Source organism: Panulirus ornatus, chromosome 17, assembly GCF_036320965.1.
Source record: "Panulirus ornatus isolate Po-2019 chromosome 17, ASM3632096v1, whole genome shotgun sequence".
NCBI lineage: Eukaryota > Metazoa > Arthropoda > Malacostraca > Decapoda > Palinuridae > Panulirus > Panulirus ornatus.
Window position 1 is genome coordinate 19,543,396 of NC_092240.1, and position 16,353 is coordinate 19,559,748.

Here is a 16,353-nt window from a genome sequence, read left to right on the forward strand (position 1 = left end):
CAAACACACGACCCAGAGAGATGAAAGACACCTAGAGCATGTGACATAAGCCTGGCCCTGACGCATGACAAACAAATGGTCATGACTCGTGACATGATATAGAACCCTCAGGTTGAGGCAGTAGCTCCACCTCAGGCAAACACTGTGTCTCTCTTTCCATCATGTAAGGCAAACCAACCTCTCCTCCTATATGACAACGTCTACATCTCTTTTTTTCTCGGAAAAACTTCTTCGTACAGCAACACTGCCAATGTACCTGCCCGAATGCCCACCCGCAACCTGCCTGGCTACTTACCCATGACCTTCCTGGTTGCTCACCCACAACCTGCCTGGTTAACCACCCAAGCCCTTCCTGAGCGTCCATCCATAACCTACCTGGCTGCCCACTCTTCACTAGACCAGGGGCTGTGACCCATGTGGCCCCCTCCCAGCAGGTGCCTCACCTACACCGTCCAGGGCAGCGCTCTCTCTCTCTCCCTCACGCCGCCTCACCACTTCAAGGGGATCATCGCACACACTAGGTATGTGCGAGGACGTTAACCCTTTAAGGGCAGAGGTATGCCCTTGAACATCACGCTACGATCCTCTAGGACGACCGCATGACCCTGGATATGGTGACCTTGTGGCATAATGGATTCGTTTTCGTCCTGACCATATAGATCAAGTCACAGGCCAAGCCACCTCACCCATATGTCCTGCTGTTCGTGACTCGTGCTCGAGAGCGATACTAATGTGCTCAAGGTATTAATTGTGGGCTCTCCTGACTTCCCCCTTTTGGACCCTAGAATACAGGTGACCCCTTTGGGCATAATTACTACACAAACAAATATGGTCCCATGGATATAGATATATATATCTCAACATGAATGTGATCCCAAACATAAATATGACCCTAAACAATAAAGGGACGGCACAGACAGACTTAAGCCAACACCAGCTGTGACCCCGACAACAGAGGTGACACAGAGAGAACCCCTGATGTGGACACTGACCTGAGGAAATTAATCCATAATTCTCCTCATTACCTGCTGGATTTCCCAGGAACCTGATGGTGTGGGATGGATAGTGAGTCTTGCGTGCTGGTCTGGAAGCCCTGGGGACCTGCCTCCCATACATACTACGTCGATTAAGACGTGTAAACCTAGGCCTCTTTCTGGGACTAAGACCAGGACCGATATCTCTGCTGGGACAACCTCACTCCTCAGCAGTGAAGGTAAGAGGGAGCGCGAGTTGTTGTGTACACATACCGTACGTTTCAGCTTTGTGCCCGAGGCAGGTCACTGTCCTGGCACACGAGAGGCCACGACATGCTTCCCGATACATGACCCAGAAGCCACTACGACATAACTTTGAAATATGATTCCGAGAAATGACTCCGGTATATTGTCCTCGTTTGGCTATACCGCTAGGCTTGTAAAACACAGTGGAGCACTTATCTTTACGGCATCTCTACGTCGTGTTTTAGGATGATGTCTGCGGTTGACGTGCAATGATCTGTGTATCACTGTCGTGGTTCCGTGGTCTATGATGCTGATAAGTGTGCGTGTGTGTGTGTGTGTGTGTGTGTGTGTGTGTGTCGAGACGTGTCCACAATGCATCACCTGGACACACAATCCGAAAATACTACCCAGATATACAGTAAAGATACCCCATCAACAGTCACGCAGAAGTGTTTGCTTTTGAACTTTCCGTATTTTATTTTTGTGAGCTACAAAGTGAGAACCACCAGGGGTCACGGACGCCTGTGGGGAATGCCATGGGTCAACAGGAGCCGCTGATTACCAGGCCAGCCAACAGTGGAGTTGAACCTCACAGAACTGACGCTCTACTGGCCCACGACAAAAATGAGTGAACGGTGATATTTCTGTGGTAGGTGGTATAAGCGACTTCCCTGCCAACTTAAAACACACACACACACACACACACACACACACACACACACACACACACACACACTTCCCGCAGCAATCCATCCACTCGCGTGTGGTGCAGACAGGTGGCGCTGTATTCAATGCCGTTAACCTTCTATCGAAATTCCAATATTGCGCTGCACTGCGGAGGCAATATTTTGAAGTCGTTTAATTGGAAAGTCAAGGTTTCGATTGTCTGATGCTCTGAAAAGTTGTCTCTGCGACACAGTTGTATTTTAGTCGCCTTCTACGACACGCAGAGAATACGTGGTCAGTATTGTTTCTCTCCTATCCCAAGGGATAATATATATATATATATATATATATATATATATATATATATATATATATATATATATATATATATATAATGTATTCTTTTGTTTCCTTATACTATTCGCCATTTCCCGCATTAGCGAGGTAGCGTTAAGAACAGAGGACTGGGCCCTTGAGGGTATATCCTCACATGGCCCCCTTCTCTGTTCCTTCTTTTGAAAAAAAAAATGAGAGGGGAGGATTTCCAGCCCCCCGCTCCCTTCCCTTTTAGTCGCCTTCTACGAAACGCAGGGAAGAAAGGGGAGAAAGGGGAGAAAGAATACTTCCCACGTATTCCCTGCGTGTCGTAGAAGGCAACTAAAAGGGAAGGGAGCGTGGGGCTGGAGATCCTCCCTTCTCTCTCTCTTTTTCTTTTTTAATTTTCCAAAAGAAGGAACAGAGAAGGGGGCCAAGTGAGGATATTCCCTCAAAGGTCCAGTCCTCTGTTCTTAACGCTACCTCGCTAACGCGGGAAATGGCGAATAGTATGAAATATATATATATATATATATATATATATATATATATATATATATATATATATATATAGATATATATATATATATATATATATATATATATATATATATATATATATATATATATATATATATATATATATATATATATAATTCTTGATCGTCGTTTCCTGCGTTAGGGAGATAGCGCCAAGAAAAGACTAAGAAAATCCGCTGTCATATGCAATGCATCGAAACCACAGCTCCCTCTATACATTCAGGCCCCACAGACCTTTCCATGGTTTTACTCGGCCGCTTCACATGAGCTGGTTTAGTCCACTGACAGCAAATTCACTCTATCCCGCGCAAGCCTTTCACACTTCTGCATGTTCAGACCTCGATCACTCAAAATCCTTTTCACTCAATTCTTCCTTTCCAATTTGGTCTCTCCGTTCTCCTTGTATCCTCTACTTCTGACCCATATATCCGCTTTGTCAAACTCTCCTCACTCATTCTCTGAAAATGTGCAAACCATTTCAGCACACCCTCTTCAACTCTCTAAACTAAACTCTTTTTATTACCAAACATCTTTCTTGCCATTTTATTACTTACTCGAAAAACCACTTCACACTACGGATTGTCCTCAAACGTAATTTCCAACACATCCACCCTCTTACACACATCCTCATCTATAGCCCATGCCTCTACCTACACATCCTCATCTATAGCCCATGCCTCTACCTACACATCCTCATCTATAGCCCATGCCTCTACCTACACATCCTCATCTATAGCCCATGCCTCTACCTACACATCCTCATCTATAGCCCATGCCTCTACCTACACATCCTCATCTATAGCCCATGCCTCGACCCACACATCCTCATCTATAGCCCATGCCTCTCATCTCTCATGTAATAAAATCAAGTCTACCTATATTCCGGGAAACATCTGTAACTTGAGAGAGGTTAGGTCGTCGAGTGACCTGCGCGTTAATCCCTTTAACTGCTGCTTGACTAATTTGCCCGCTCCCGCCCAGTGGCGGTTGGTGTATTATATTCTGGTTCTGTTTATCTATACCAGTCTTGACAGTGTCAAGTACAAAAGCGCTAGACACTTCGTATTTTTCGTGTCCTTGTGATCTGACCTACATCATATGTACACTCGCTACTTGTGTGCATCTTGCACACACACACACACACACACACACACACACACACACACACACAGAAAGAGAGAGAGAGAGAGAGAGAGAGAGAGAGAGAGAGAGAGAGAGAGAGAGAGAGAGAGAGAGAGAGAGAGAGAGAGCGTGAATGAGATGGCCTTTAGGGCAATTATTTGCCCGTGCCATCTTAGCCAACAGAAATAAAAGATCTTTCATACATGCTGGCCATTTCTCGATCAGGAACAAAAGAGAACCATCATCATTTGCTTACATCTGCTCTCTAATTGTCATGTATAACACACCATTCTTCCCTCTTTCTTAACCTTCCTTCAATATATGAGGCTAGAGGTACTCATGTTTACACTCCTTCACTGTGAATTTCACAGAACCTTTCACAACAATACCCTAGCTCCTGGTTACTGAATTCCATTTCCCAGTCTATGCTACTACAGAATTGTTAATTTGTGTAGTTTCTACGATTAGATCGCAAGTTATGTATGATCTCTGTCCTTGTAACATCCTCGTTTATCATATAATCTATCATCATTACAAGCATTAAATGGTCGCATTTTCCAAATAGTGTATCGTTATGTGATATTTTCAATAACCATGCAAGACTGTGAGGATAGATCTATAAATGAGTGAATCAATCCCTCTCACCCAAGAAAATTCACCAACGCGCTGTTTGTGCTGTATCCATACTTCTTGGAGAAACAGCATGCGCCTTACAGAACTATTTCATTATCATCAATTATACGCCATTAGCCAAGAACAGGAACTAGAGTGTGGCGGGGCAAGATATCGAGGTCACTAGCACAAGTGCCAGTGACGTCCCTACACTCACTCTCGGGTAATGCCAATCAATACTGACAGAGGCGTCGCCTTTCCCATAGTGTGCCAAACATACCCTGACATGATGTCTGATACCAATAAGTCACAAGGTAATCTGCTGATGATATCAAAACTGTTCCCTCGTGATACAAGAAGGTATCACCTGGTAGGTACGTATCAAACATCGACAAAGTCTGGTTGGTGGTGTGGTGCGGGGGAGGGAGCAACCCGCCAATACTGGAGTATTTCGTCTCCTGAGTCAGCCGCAGAGGTAAACACCAACCAGTAATATTAGCGGTGTTTTATGTGTGCCGTGTGTTACGGGTGCTGGCTAAACTTCGTAAGCACAGCAGTAAGAACCACGGGTATGTCAACGACATGAACACCAGCTACGCTATTCAAAAGCTACACTAGTCAACGGCTATGATAGGCTACCATACCCAAGGATCGCGCGTTTGTCCTTAAGGGTTGTGTTATTGTGACCAAGGCATTACCAACCATCTATTGTTGATATGCATGAATATATCTATACTGCTCCAGGGATGACAATACTATCCCAACAGACTACTTCGTTACTATTAAACATGAAATTAAACCATAGGAAACGCGCAGCTCCTGATAGAAAAGTTATTACTTGTATATAACTTTTGCTTGATAGCCAAACTCAAGTGGTTCATGATCATGTTTCAGTGGTTAGTGGTCACATTTCAGTGGTTGGCGACTGTTTCAGCGATAAATGGTCGTTTCAGCGGTTACTGGTTATGTTTCACCGGTTAGTTGTCATGTTTCAGCGGCTAATGGCCATGTTTCAGCTGTTACTGGTTATGTTTCAGCGATTACTATGTTTCAGCTGTAAGTTGTTAAAGGTTATGTTTCAGCGGTTAGTGATTATGTTTACGGTGAGTGGTCACGTTTCAGCAGTTATTAGTCATTTTTCAGCAATTAATGGCTATTTTTCAACAGTTAATGGTTGTTTCGGAGGTTTCCAATAAATATAACTATCCTATCCATTCCTTTACATTAATGCAGTTGTAGAAACTGATTATGTAGTGAAATACGAAAGGGTAATTTACCATATGTTCTTAATCAAAGTTTACACGTCTCCTAACTGCACAACGCAGGCTGGCGGTCATCTTATCACAATACCTTTATCACGAATTAACCATAAGAAAAATTTCTGGTGATAACACACACACACACACACATCATACTTGATCGCCGTTTCCCGCGCTAGAAAGGTAGCACCAAGAACAGACGAAGAAAGGCCCTATCCGCTCATGTCCATATTTCAGCCGTCATGTTCAATGCACTGAAACCACACTTCCTCATCTACAACCAGGCCCCACACACCTTTTCAAAGTCTACCCCGAACGCTTAACATTCCTTGGTTTAGTCCAAAATCAGCACGTTGACCCCAGAATACCACATCGTTCCCATTCACACTTTTCCATGCACGCCTATCACCCTCCTGGGTGGTCAGGCCCCAGTCGTTAAAACATTTTTTTCACTCCAGGCTTCCATCTCCAATTTGGTCACCCTGTCCTATTTCAGCACACCCTTTTCTGTTCTCTCAAACACATTATTCGTATTACCACAGATCTCTCTTACCCTTTCATTACTTATCAAACCACCTCATACCACATAATGGCCTCAAACATTTCATTTCCAACACATCCACCCTTCTCACACAGCCTTATCTATAGCCCATGCTTCGCATCCATATAACATTGTTGTAACTACTGTTCCTTCAAACATATCCATTTTTGCCCTCCTGGATAACGTTCTCTTTAAACATTCTTTAGCGTTCCTAGAACCTTCGTCCCTTCACTCACCCTATTATCCACTTCCACTTCCTTGGTTCCATTTGCTGCCATGTCCACTCCCAGGTGTCTAAAACACTTCACTTCCAACAATATTTATTCCATTTAAACCCACACCCCAGCTAACCTGTCCCTTAATCCTGCTAAACCTAATAACCTTGCTTTTATTCATATCTACTCTCAGCTTTCTCTTTTCACACATTCTTCTAAACTGAGTCACCAACTTATACAGTTTCTCCCTCGCATTCGTTAGCAGTGCTGTATCATCAGCTAACAAATGACCAATTTCCAGGATTATCCCCAACAGACTGCATACTCTCCCCCATCTCCAAGACAATCGCATTTACCTCCCTCACCACCCGATCCATAAACAATTTAAACAACCATGATGACATCACACACCCCTCCCGCACACCAACCTTTACTTGGAACCATTCATTCTCCTCTCTTCCTACCTGTACACAAGGCTTACACCCTTAACAAAAACTTCTCACTGCTCCTAGCAGCTTACCTTGTACACCTTATGAATATTCTTAATACCTTCCGCAAAGTATCTCTATCAACCCTATCATATGCTTTCTCCACAAATGTCACACGCAAATCCATCTGTTTCTCTAAGTTTCTCAGACAAACTTTAATGCAAACACCTGATTCACATATCTTACACCACACTGTTCCTCTCGAGTCTGATTCTCTGAACACGCCTTCACCCTCTCAATCAATACCCTCCCATACAACTTACCAATATACTCAATAAGTTTATACCTCTGTAGTTTGAACACTCGTCTTTATCCCCCCTCTCCTTTATACAGTTGCACTATACACGCATTTCGCAAATCCCCCGGCACCTCACCATGCTCCATACATACAGTGAAAATTCTTGCCAACCAATCAACAACACAGGCACCCGCTTTTGTATAAATTCAACTGCAACGCCATCCACTCCAGCAGCATTTCATCTTACGAAAGGCTTTCACCACCTCCCCTCACTTCACCAAACCACTTTCCATGACTCTCTCGTTTCACATACCACTCTGACCCAAACTCCCTACATCTGCAACCCAGTCATTAAACTTCCTCAAATATTCATTGCATCTCCTACTCACTTCCTCATCACCTGTTATCATTTCCGCTTTTGCCCCCTTAACCGATGTTCCCGTTTGCTCCCTTGTTTTTCGTACATTATTTACCTCCTCCTAAAACATCTGTTCACCCTGAAGTTCAATGATACTCGCTCATACCAACTTTCACTTGCCATCTTTTTCAATCCTTGTACCTTCCTTTTGACCTCCTGCCCCTTTCTCTTATACATCCCCAATCATTTACCCTCCTTCCTTGTAAGGACCACCCAAACACCTCTCTTATCTCTTTCACTGGCAACTTTACTTCATCCCACCACTCACTACCCGTTCTAATCTGCCCACCCCCCACCCTTCTTATGTTGCATGCATCTCTTGCACATGCCAGCATCGATTCTTTAAATATCTCCCATTCCTCACTCACTCCCCTTGTTTCATTTACTCCACCTTTTGCCATCCTACGCTCAATCTCTCCCGATGTTTCTTCACACAAGTCTCTTTCCAAGCTCATTTACTCTCACCACTCTTTTCTTCTACATTGTTTCCTCTTTTTCGAAAGCCTCTACCAAACTTCATCCTCGCTTCCATAAGATAATGATCAGAACTCTCATGAGCCATCCCTCTCAGCACATCTGCATCTAAAAGTCTCTCACGTACAGCACTCCTATCAATCAGTATGTAGTTCAATAATGCCCGCTGGCCACCTTCGCATTTAAATCATCCATCACTAATCCCCGATCTCTTAAACCAAAACTGCTGACGCACTCGGCTGCTTCCAAAACCCTTGCCTCTCATGATCTTTCTTCTCATGGCCAGGTGCATGAGGACTAATAATCACACAAATCTCGCAATCCACTTTTAATTTTACCCATTCCAATCTGGAATTTGCTTCCTTGCACTCTGTCAAACATTTCCACAACTCGTGCTTCAGGAGTAGTGCTACTCCTTCTTGAACTCTTATCCTCTCACCAGCCCCTGACTTTATTCCTGAGACAATTCCAAACCATTCTTCCCCTTTGTTTCACTCAGAGCCAGTACGTCCAGGTTCCTTTCCTCAAACATACTACCTCCGACTCATCTTGGTTACATCCACACACATTTAGACAACACAATCTGAGCCTTCGAGGAGGATGGGCACTCCCTGCCTGGCTCCTTCTGTTCCTTCTTTAAGAAACTGAAATACAAGAACTGGAGTTTCTAGCCTTCCGCTCCCGTGCCCTTTAGTCGCTTTCTACGAGACGCCGAGATTACGGAGGTAGAATTCTTTCTCCCCTACCCCAGGATCTGTATATATATATATATATATATATATATATATATTTAGTGTGTGTGTGTGTGTGTGTGTGTGTGTGTGTGTGTGTGTGTGTGTGTGCGCGCGTGTGTGTGTGTGTGTGTGTGTTGCCGGGCTCCGCTTGCAAGAGGTTATACCGCGAGTGAAATGTTACTTAGGCGAGGCTGTATCACTAAGTTGTCTCATTAAAGAGGTTATCATTCCAAAGGAGTCGACATTTCCCTGCTACTGAAAGTAGTGCATTCATGGGCTGCAAAAGACTTTAGAGACGTCCTGGGTAACACTAGGACTCTCATAAAAATTGGCTCTGGGGCAATATATATATATATATATATATATATATATATATATATATATATATATATATATATATATATATATATATACCCATCTAAATGATATAATCGATTTTCAAAATTGTAAATACGAATTATTTATGCTTCTATTGTTTGGTACATCTAGTCATTATCATTACCATTATTAGTTGTAACAACACCAATATTGAAAGGCTCCAGGTAAGTGAAAATCGATCTATAAGGCTGGCGGCAAAGCTACTGCTTAAACGTCACACATATGCGGTCGACTGTGCTGCCTGGCTCCAGCCGCTGCTGGATTGGTTGATAAAGCTCGAAGCATATTCCTCATAACGCTCGTGTTGATACTGATAGGATTAAAGACAGATGATTTTTTTTTCAGCAGTTGCCTTCTCGATGTTCGCCCCGCTCACCCTACAAAGTTATATGTGCATGACCTGGGCAGTGGCGGATTTGTAGGTGTGGCGGCGTACAGCTGCACCGCCCACCTCCATATACGTACGGAATGACTATTCTCTCTCCTTTCCCCACCTCACCTACACTTTAAAGTTACACCCATACAAGCGTAGTTTAAAAACGCTCCCCACCAGGTCATGTGGGTTAGGAAGCACGCGTATGTGATGTGGCATCAGCAAGAGGCGCCTCAACCACTGGCACGTCCACTTCAAATCCCCCGAGCCTCCATTTGAGGGTTTGGCTATCCTTCAGTCCAGACCCTCCCTTATAACTGTCTTGAACCCGACTGGAGCCAAGATCCAAGTCCAACTATACCCACACCCGAGAGGTTAAGTAATGTAACATATCATGTCCACATCAAATATGAACAATGTTTATTCAAACTATCGATAAAATAAAATCTGCTTCGTGATACTAGTTATTCTAACTATCTTCATGACTTGAACTACCTTTATCATCCCGTTTTCCTTTATTAAGTTTGTGCACATGAAGGTCCAACCTTAGTCTCGGTCTTGATAACATTTAAGGGGAAGCTCTAACATCCGCAAACTTCAACACAGCTGGTGAGAACTCTAAAGATGAAAATTCTCTCTCTCTCTCTCTCTCTCTCTCTCTCTGTGTGTGTGTGACTGTCAAGTTTCTTTCCTCAGGCCCGGATATTTGTCTTCTCTTTGAAACGAAAAGACAAATATCTTTCGGTATTCCTTCCACAAACACACACTGTAATTTCAACATTTCACACGTAACACTTGACAACTTGTAACTCACATGACTCTTCTTCCTTCATAACTCCAGCTTTTCCGGCGGTGAGGACTACGTTGTCTCATCGTTAAATCTCTTCGTCAGTGCTCGTAAGGGAATATATATATATATATATATACATATATATATACATATATATATATATATATATATATATATATATATATATATATATATATATAAAATGTCTTCATACATATTCACCATTTCTCGCGTTAACGAGGTAGCGTTAAGAACAGAGGACTGAGCCTTAGAGAGAAAATCCTCACATGGCCCCCTTCTCTGTTCCCTCTTCTGGAAAAAAAAAACTGGAGGGGAGGATTTCCAGCCCCCCACTCCTTCCCCTTTTAGTCGCCTTCTACGACACGCGAGGAATACGTAGGAAGTATTCTTTCTCCCATATCCCCAGGATATATATATATCCCCGGGGATAGGGGAGAAAGAATACTTCCGTGTATTTCTTGCGTGTCGAAGGCGACTAAGTGGGGAGGGAGTGGTGGGCTGGATATCTTGCCGTCTCGTTTTTTACTTTTCCGAAAAAAGGAACAGAGAAGGGGGCCGGCCAGGTGAGGATATTCCTTCAAAGGCTCAGTCCTCTGTTCTTAACGCTACCTCGCAAATGCGGGAAATGGCGAATATATATATATATATATATATATATATATATATATATATATATATATATATATATATATATATATTTTTTTTTTTTATTTCATTTTTTTATTATACTTTGTCGCTGTCTCCCGCGTTTGCGAGGTAGCGCAAGGAAACAGACGAAAGAAATGGCCCAACCCCCCCCCCCCCCCATACACATGTATATACATACGTCCACACACGCAAATATACATACCTACAAAGCTTTCCATGGTTTACCCCAGACGCTTCACATGCCTTGATTCAATCCACTGACAGCACGTCAACCCCGGTATACCACATCGCTCCAATTCACTCTATTCCTTGCCCTCCTTTCACCCTCCTGCATGTTCAGGCCCCGATCACACAAAATCTTTTTCACTCCATCTTTCCACCTCCAATTTGGTCTCCCTCTTCTCCTCGTTCCCTCCACCTCCGACACATATATCCTCTTGGTCAATCTTTCCTCACTCATTCTCTCCATGTGCCCAAACCACTTCAAAACACCCTCTTCTGCTCTCTCAACCACGCTCTTTTTATTTCCACACATCTCTCTTACCCTTACGTTACTCACTCGATCAAACCACCTCACACCACACATTGTCCTCAAACATCTTATTTCCAGCACATTCATCCTCCTGCGCACAACTCTATCCATAGCCCACGCCTCGCAACCATACAACCATATATATATATATATATATATATATATATATATATATATATATTATATATATATATATAATCATTTTTTTTTCAGACTTGGTCACCGTTTCCCGTGTCAGCGAGTTAGCGTCAGGGCCAGACGAAGAAAGGCCGCATTTGCTCATTCATATCCATTCTCTGGCTGGCATGTATAATGCATCGAAACTACAGCTCCCTTTCCACAACCAGGACCGAAAAACCTTTCCAGGATTTACCTCCAGGACAGCACATCGACCCCAATATGCATCCTTCCAGTTCATTCTATTCTGTGCATGCCTTTCACCCTTCAGCATATTCAAGCCTCGATCACTAAATCCTTTTCACTCCATCCTTCCATCTCCAGTTAAGTCTCCTCGTTCTCCTAACCCCCTCTACTTCGGACACATATATCTTCTTTGTCAACCTTTCCTCACTCATTCTGTCCATATATTCAAACCATTTCAGAACACGCCCTTCTGCTCTCTCAGCCACACTCTTTTATAACCACACATCTCTCTTATCTTACCCTCACATTACTTAGTCGATCAAACCACCTCACACAACATAGTGTCCTCAAAATTTCATTTCCAACACAGACACACACTATTTGTATCTGTGTGTTTTATCTCATTACTTCTTCGATAAATATCATGAGTAAACAGACATTGTGCGATTATTGTATTTCTGTTGGGGTAGACAGACAATTAATCTATTTCCTCGAAAATATCTGTAAGGCGTTAGCCACATTCATCGAACTCACTCCTCATGTGGCTGCTGGAAGTACCCAGGCTGGAGGAACCTAGGCTGTGGGAACCCATGCTAGGGGTATCAATGCTTTATGTACCCAGGCTTTACTGTCATGGACTTCCGGGTAAAACTTAACCACAGTGTCTAAACTGCCGTCTATGTTTAGTTAATATTTTTTCTTACCTTTTATTGTTTTTGTAGATCATTCTGTACCAATTCCTTCTTCTCATAACATATATTTATGTATCATTTTATCGTCTGCCTGACGAGCGTCAGACTGATCCAGGTCATCAGGATTTGTATGCCTGTTAGTAGCAAGTGGCGTGGGCTCCGTGTGTGTCGCGGGACACAAACTGTTAATAATACAATAGCCAACTTCAGAATACAAGTCGGCACAAATGGTCACTTCTAGTGTTACCTGCCACGTCTTTATACACAGGACTATGACAACACAGAAGGTAATGTTTATTACGTGGCTAAGGAACAGTCACTAATTCACCATTTCAAAATATCACAGTGGGCGGACAAGAAGGCACAACACAAGGACAAGAGAACGAGGTAGGTAGTAACAATGTTCCCTTACAAGAGCCAACATCAAGAACGGACCTTCCCCGGTTCAGCGCTACCATGGGACTGAGGAACAGTCTCAGGCTGGACCGGCCGTCGAGGAGTCATCAAGAATGCATGACTGTTATAGCCCAACATCGACCGCTCCAATGCTCGCCCACTGAGTACTGCCAAACTTCACACCAGAGTACACGACTCCGCCGTGGAGTCTTGGTACTGCTATGGCTCACACACACAAAATAATAGGCTATCCATCCCTAACATCCTGTAACACGTCATACAAAACGTAATATTTTCCGTTCCACATGTGATTTGACTTCAAACGGGAAATACTTGACTTCAAACACTTAAGAATATATTCAAGTGTCAGGTAACAAAACGTATCTTGATAAACAGCACAAGCACCAGAAGAGGGCCAAATGAGGATATTCCCTCTAAGGATAAGTCCCCTGTTCTTAACGCTACCTCGCTAATGTGAGAAATGGCGAATATGTATGAAGTATATATTTATTTGATTTATTACACTTTCTCGCTGTCTCCCGAGTTAGCGAGGTAGCACAAGGAAACAGACGAAAGAATGGCCCAACCCACCCACGTACACATGTATATACAAACACGTCAACACACGCACATATACATGCCTATACATTTCAACGTATACATACATACATACATATATATATATATATATATATATATATATATATATATATATATATATATATATATATAGATGCTCTGTGGAAGGTATTAAGAGAATATGTGTGGGAGGCAAGTTGTTAGAAGTAGTGAAAAGTTTTTATCGAGGATGTAAGGCATGTGTACGTGTAGGAAGAGAGGAAAGTGATTGGTTCTCAGTGAATGTAGGTTTGCAGCAGGGGTGTGTGATGTATCCATGGTTGTTTAACTTTTTATGGATGGGGTTGTTAGGGAGGTGAATGCAGAGTTTTGGAAAGAGGGGCAAGTATGAAGTCTGTTGTGGATGAGAGAGCTTGGGAAGTGAGTCAGTTGTTGTTCGCTGATGATACAGCGCTGGTGGCTGATTCATGTAAGAAACTGCAGAAGCTGGTGACTGAGTTTGGTAAAGTGTGTGAAAGAAGAAAGTTAAGAGTAAATGTGAATAAGAGCAAGGTTATTAGGTACAGTAGGGTTGAGGGTCAAGTCAATTGGGAGGTATGTTTGAATGGAGAAAAACTGGAGGAAGTGAAGTGTTTTAGATATCTGGGAGTGGATCTGGCAGCGGATGGAACCATGGAAGCGGAAGTGAATCATAGGGTGGGGGAGGGGGGCGAAAATTCTGGGAGCCTTGAAGAATGTGTGGAAGTCGAGAACATTATCTCGGAAAGCAAAAATGGGTATGTTTGAAGGAATAATGGTTCCAACAATGTTGTATGGTTGCGAGGCGTGGGCTATGGATAGAGTTGTGCGCAGGAGGGTGGATGTGCTGGAGATGAGACGTTTAAGGACAATATGTGGTGTGAGGTGGTTTGATCGAGTAAGTAATGTAAGGGTAAGAGAGATGTGTGGAAATAAAAAGAGTGTGGTTGAGAGAGCGGAAGAGGGTGTTTTGAAATGGTTTGGTCACATGGAGAGAATGAGTGAGGAAAGATTGACCAAGAAGATGTATGTGTCAGAGATGGAGGGAACGAGGAGAAGTGGGAGACCAAATTGGAGGTGGAAAGATGGAGTGAAAAAGATTTTGAGTGATCGGGGCCTGAACATGCAGGAGAGTGAAAGGCGTGCAAGAAATAAGAGTGAATTGGAACGATGTGGTATACCGGGGTCGACGTGCTGTCAATGGATTGAATCAGGGCATGTGAAGCGTCTGGGGTAAACCATGGAAAGTTTTGTGGGGCCTGGATGTGGAAAGGGGGCTGTGGTTTCGGTGCATTATTACATGACAGCTAGAGACTGAGTGTGAACGAATGTGGCCTTTGTTGTCTTTTCCTAGCGCTACCTTCCACACATGAGGGGGGAGGGGGTTGTTATTCCATGTGTGGCGAGGTGGCGATGGGAATAAATAAAGGCAGACAGTATGAATTATGTACATGTGTATATATGTATATGTCTGTGTGTGTATATATATGTGTACATTGAGATGTATAGGTATGTATATTTGCGTGTGTGGACGTGTATGTATATACATGTGTATGTGGGTGGGTTGGGCCATTCTTTCGTCTGTTTCCTTGCGCTACCTCGCTAACGCGGGAGACAGCGACAAAGCAAAATAAAATAATATATAATAATATATATATTATTATATATATTTAGTGGGGTGCCTAAATGTGTGTGGATGTAACCAAGATGTGAAAAAAGGAGAGATAGGTAGTATGTTTGAGGAAAGGAACCTGGATGTTTTGGCTCTGAGTGAAACGAAGCTCAAGGGTAAAGGGGAAGAGTGGTTTGGAAATGTCTGGGGAGTGAAGTCAGGGGTTAGTGAGAGATCAAGAGCAAGGGAAGGAGTAGCAATACTCCTGAAACAGGAGTTGTGGGAGTATGTGATAGAATGTAAGAAAGTAAATTCTCGATTAATATGGGTAAAATTGAAAGTTGATGGAGAGAGGTGGGTGATTATTGATGCATATGCACCTGGGCATGAGAAGAAAGATCATGAGAGGCAAGTGTTTTGGGAGCAGCTAAATGAGTGTGTTAGCGGTTTTGATGCACGAGACCGGGTTATAGTGATGGGTGATTTGAATGCAAAGGTGAGTAATGTGGCAGTTGAGGGAATAATTGGTATGCATGGGGTGTTCAGTGTTGTAAATGGAAATGGTGAAGAGCTTGTAGATTTATGTGCTGAAAAAGGACTGATGATTGGGAATACCTGGTTTAAAAAGCGAGATATACATAAGTATACTTATGTAAGTAGGAGAGATGGCCAGAGAGCGTTATTGGATTACGTGTTAATTGACAGGCGTGCGAAAGAGAGACTTTTGGATGTCAATGTGCTGAGAGGTGCAACTGGAGGGATGTCTGATCATTATCTTGTGGAGGCTAAGGTGAAGATTAGTATGGGTTTTCAGAAAAGAAGAGTGAATGTTGGGGTGAAGAAGGTGGTGAGAGTAAGTGAGCTTGGGAAGGAGACCTGTGTGAAGAAGTATCAGGAGAGACTGTGTACAGAATGGAAAAAGGTGAGAACAATGGAAGTAAGGGGAGTGGGGGAGGAATGGGATGTATTTAGGGAATCAGTGATGGATTGCGCAAAAGATGCTTGTGGCATGAGAAGAGTGGGAGGTGGGCTGTTTAGAAAGGGTAGTGAGTGGTGGGATGAAGAAGTAAGAGTATTAGTGAAAGAGAAGAGAGAGGCATTTGGACGAT

The 16,353-nt window shown here is 43.1% G+C and overlaps 1 protein-coding gene across 1 annotated transcript in view; it reads right to left on the reverse strand.

The window, feature by feature from the left end:
- Window positions 1-13,140, reverse strand: part of LOC139754601 (lisH domain-containing protein ARMC9-like) — a 164,696-nt gene extending 151,556 nt beyond the window's left edge. Inside the window, exon 1 of the mRNA XM_071672025.1 lies at window positions 12,652-13,140. The gene's annotated coding sequence lies outside the window, so the exon portion shown is untranslated. The remainder of the gene's footprint in view (window positions 1-12,651) is intronic.
- Window positions 13,141-16,353: the final 3,213 nt, after the last annotated feature.